We start from the raw sequence: 5,324 nt of genomic DNA, 5'->3' as shown, positions 1-5,324 counted from the left end.
TGAAGATAGCAGATCTTGTCTTCCTGTATTGGCAGCGAAGTAGATCGAAGACACCAACCTTGCCTCCCTGAGTTTGCAGCGGACCAGACTGAAAACAACAGATCTTGTCTTCCTGTACTAGTAGTGAAGCAGATCAAAAACACCAGCCCTGCCTCCCTGAGTTTGCAGTGGAGTAGGTTGAAAATTGTAGGTCTTGTCTCCCTAAGCAGTACTAGAGCAGATCAAAGACAGCGAATCTTATCTTCCCAAGGTAGTAGGGAAGCAGATTTAAGTCACTGTCTTATCTCCCTGAGTAGCAGTAGAGTAGGTTGAAGATTGTAGATCCTGTCTCCCTAAGCAGTAGTGGAGCAGATCGAAGACGGTGAATCTTATATTCCCTAGATAATAGGAAGTGAATTTAAGCCACCAGTCCTATCTCCCTGTGCAGTAGTGGAGTAGGTTGAATATTGTATATCCTGTCTCCCTAAGCAGTAGTGGAGCAGATCAAAGACGGCGAGTCTTATCTTTCTGAGGTAGTAAGGAAGCAGATTTAAGCCACCAGCCTTATCTCTCTGAAGTTGCAGTGGAGCAGGTTGAAATTACCAATTCCTACCTCCTTGAAGTTCTAGCGGAGAAGATCAAAGCTAGAAATCTCTTCCCCCTGAAATCACATTAGAGCAGATAGAAGCACTAATTCCTATGCCCCTGAAGATGCAGTGGGATGGAATGAGACTACTTGAATAAGACGAGAACTCAAAGAAGTCAGAACCCGGCAAGACCGAGCAAAATTGACCCTTTTATAGTCTTTACTCCATTCTCGTTACACGACAATGAGCAAAGAGGTGCAGCTGTGATAGGCCAATTTAGCCCGGGCTCACAAAAAAAACCCCAAAATAATAAAACAAAGTCCAAGTCCAGTCCAAAATTGTATCATTTGGCCCGATCGGAATGGCCCATTACTTGAAAAGGTTGAAGGTCCATCTACAAGCTTGATGCATATGGAAACATAATCTTCAAATATATGTAATCTTAGATATGATATGCAATCTTAGAAGATATGATTTTGTAATCTTAGAGATTTAATTTGTAGATACCCTTTAATCTTAGCTGTTGATGTAATTGATCTGTACCGTTAGATTTGGGGAGGCTCAACTATAAATAGAGGCCTTTCCCTTCATTGTAAAACACTTGAGTTTGGAACAATAATAATTCTTAAGAGCATTCACTCAAATTTCTTCCTCTTTTGCATTCTTATTTTCTGTGGCTTGTTCTTATTTTGTTCTTCGTTCATCTTCGTTTCTTTTTAAGTTGTTTTCATTTGAGTTGGATTTTGATGGAGGAACTTCATTAAATCTTCATATTGTGAGAGTTAGGCTGACCTAAGCGTTTTTTTTAACCTTTTTTATTTATCCATTTAATTGTTTAATCATTAATTATTCTTTTACTTTTATTCGTTTATTTATCCATCAACTTTCTTATTTACATATTGTTCATTCATTTAACCATTCTTGTCATTCTTTTATTTTCTTCCATTAATTATATATTTTATTTGTTTTAATATTATGTCACGCATGTTGTTTTTTTTTAAAACTCGTGTTATAAATCATTCATTTTAAATTGTTTGATTATTTGCTTTAATTTTTTCCATATATTATCAATCGCAATTTTTTTATACTATCTATTTTATATACCATTTATTTTTAAGATGTTTTGTGTATAACTTGTTCTAAATTCCTTATTACACAATATTTATTTTTAAACTCATTTATATATTATTACTTTATATATTACCTATTTTCATTTTTATATATTATTTATTCCAAACTTATACATATATTACCTACCTTTTATATATATTATTTATTTATTGATTTGTATATTGTTGATTTCAAATTTCTTTTTCCTTATTATTCATTTTCAAATTCATTATTTTTAAATTTGTTTACATTTTATTTTGCCTTATATTTTTTTTGTACTCTTTATTTTAAATTCATTGGTCTTTGACTATTGATGCTAGTGTTTAAATAATTGTCATTATGTGTTTTATAAATTTTTCATTTGTATTTTCATATTGCCTTTTTTTTATCAAAGTTTTTACGCATCGTTTTAATATTGCGTCAATTTTTCCCAATTTTAAAAAAGAAAACTTTTAAAAATAAGGCAATATTCGATACTTTGGAGCTTTGAGAAAATCGTTCCCTAACTTACTGGGTTTCAATTTTTTTTATCCAAACAACCGGATATCCTTTTTAAACTTTAATGCATGAGACAAGCTTGGTTTCGAGGGTTAAAATGCCGTATCCTAACTTACTGGATGTGACATCTTATTACTTCGGGACAATGAGGTCTTAACATCAAATTCGATTTATTCAGGTTTTTAAAGAGGATCGTATTTTAAAATCTTTTCAAATTTTCGATATTAGGACGTTAATTAATCAATTAGGTACCAATATTTGGATGTTATGAGGGTGTTAATCCTTCCTCGTGCGTAACCGACTCCCGAGCTCGTTCTCTCGAATTTTGTAGACCAAAATCATTATTTTAATAAATCAAAATGTTTTATTAAAATGATTAATCTCAAGGTGACCCGATCACACATCGAAAAAAGATTGGTGGCGACTCCATTTTCGCTTTAAAAGTCGACCCCATTTTTCAAAATAAAAATGGTTTCGACAGTTAAAAATATACAAACTTACTAAAAAATACATCTAGAATGAATCTTGATATATATATGTCCAGATTCATGTGTATCTGAAAAACCATTTGTCCAGGTTCATTCTTGATGTGAAAGAATTTATAGTTTTCTTAATTTATATATATATTTAAGATTTTTTTAATTTTATGCCTGCCACGTGCCATGCTTTGAGGTTTCCACATGTCATCATCGATTGTCCATGAGTGTCACGTCAGCACAAACTAATGATGTTGATGCAGAGATGCCAATCTGGGTAATAGAATACAAGTACATGTATCAACTAGGTGAAAAAAAATTTAGATACCAACTAGGTACTTTTGGACAAGTTCAGCAAGCAAAATATATATTAACCCAAACGTAAATTTACTAATAGTTTAACAAACTTGAATATTGTTCACTCATAAATATAACTTTTACAAGTTACTAACTTTTATTCTTACCTTGTAAGTGTTTATATGCAGTAATAAAATATATTACATTCTCAAAAAGAAAATATAAGTTTAAATATTAGGAATTATATTCTTAAAAGGATAATCATACACTTTCAACCCAAACAATAAAATAGACCTAAAAAGTATAAAAAAGAGAATATTAATGAAAAACAATAATTAAGTGCTCGGAGATTTCTATTTAGTAGTGGAAGATACGTGGGGTTTTTGTCTCCAAGGTGAGGGAGAGTGAGGGTGATGATCAATGATTCCATCCCACCTTCCATCAACTGTGGGAAAAGTTTTTCTTGTCCACGTAAAGAAGCAATTATAAAGATTAGAAAAGAAGAAAATGAAGGTATGAGGATTATTATCGAATCTATTAATAGTGGAGATTCTTAATTTTGTAAATAAGTTAAAAATTATTATATATATCTTATTTGTCAATTTTCTTTTATTTTTGTAAATGTAGTTTAAAAATATGAGATAATTTTTAATATATAAAATAATAATCTATATTAATTATAAGGGTTAGTATAATTTTTTTAATATTTTACTATATTTTTATAAAACATTTATAAATATTTTGATTCCCTTTATAGAGTCTAAAATACCAGATAATTTCCATAATTATAATTAAAAAAGAAAAACAAAATAAAAGGAATGACAGTTGTGGGTGGTGGTGGGGGGAGGTAAGAAGTGGGCAACTTGTACGATATGTAATTGTGTGTGCCTTGGATTTTACCCTAAATAGGAAGTTGTGCTGTGGGGGAATGGAGCCCTGTCCCCTGTTCACTTCTCCCTTTCCATTTGCCCTTTACCACTTTTCATCATTTCACAATTTTTTTTATTCTCATTTTAATTTATAATATTTTAACACTATCATTACAAATAGGAAGTCAACTAGCTATTTACATTATAATCAAATCAAATGTTAAATCTTTTTTACTATATGATATATTGGAGGAATGTTAAATTTTAAACTTAAATTAATGGTTGATCAACATTTTGATAATTCTACTTTTTCTTTTTTCTAATTCAATAACTCACAATGGATTTTATTTTTTTTCTTCTGCGTGAGAGTGGACTTTGATGTTGCGTTTGGATTTCAAAGTAAACTGCAAAATTATGTAGGGAAGTTCAAATAATTTGTATATATATGGAACAAGAATGGCTATTTGGAGGTTCATCTCATACTCATACCAGAAATTTTAGATATATGAACCTAATTAGGCCTTAAATTTATAGTTTTGAAGTGAATAATTTGTGTAGAAGATTATAGACCGTTTCTTTGGATGTAAGGCATAATTGAATTTTATGAAAGATTATATTAAAAATCGATAAGTGTTATGTATAGTGGTAAGTTATATTACACTTTTAATAAATAATAATAATGATTCAAACCTTAAAACTAATATTATTAAAAGGAACAATTATAAACTTTAAAGTAAATACGAGAGATAAAAAATATTATGTTGGAAGAGCTAATATTAAGACAAATAAAAGAAGGCATGTATTAAATCCATAGTCACCATATAATAATAGGGTTGAAGAAAATGTATTATCAACAAAATTTTAAATAATATACATGATCACCAAATTCTAAATAACATGTTTTGCAACTTAATTATTAGAACATTTATTTATAGTATAGGGATAAATATTAAAATTATACATGAATTTTTATAAAATTTGTAATATTATACATTAATTTTAATTTTAATTCAATTTTCACATTTCATTAATCTCGTTATGGCTCTATTTTTCAATTAAGTCGTGTGTAAATTATTGATATAATATTTTATTAAGTTAAAAACAAATAAATTTAAATTATCTCCTCTATATTAATGAAGACAAATCTTTTGGGAAATAAGAAATTGTTTTTCCAAATGTGTTTATTTTTAAAATCTAGGTGAAAATAATTTAAATTTATTTATTTTATTTTAATATAATAAAATGTTGTGTTAATGATTTACATTTGATTTAACGGAAAATTACGTCAAGTAGAGAATGAGTTAATGAAATATGAAAATTGAACCAAAATTAAAATTTGATGAATACAAATACACCAAACTAAAGTCGCTATATAAAATTACAAATTATAACCAAGTTAATGTATAATTTTAATATTTTTTATTCTTTATAACTTTCCGCATAAAGAATTGAACTCTATCCCTACGATCATAATTGCACGTTTAGAATGAAATTGAAATAGGAGAGAA

The sequence above is a fragment of the Gossypium raimondii genome, chromosome 5 (assembly GCF_025698545.1).
Source record: "Gossypium raimondii isolate GPD5lz chromosome 5, ASM2569854v1, whole genome shotgun sequence".
Taxonomy (NCBI): domain Eukaryota; kingdom Viridiplantae; phylum Streptophyta; class Magnoliopsida; order Malvales; family Malvaceae; genus Gossypium; species Gossypium raimondii.
This window is presented reverse-complemented; position numbering follows the sequence as displayed.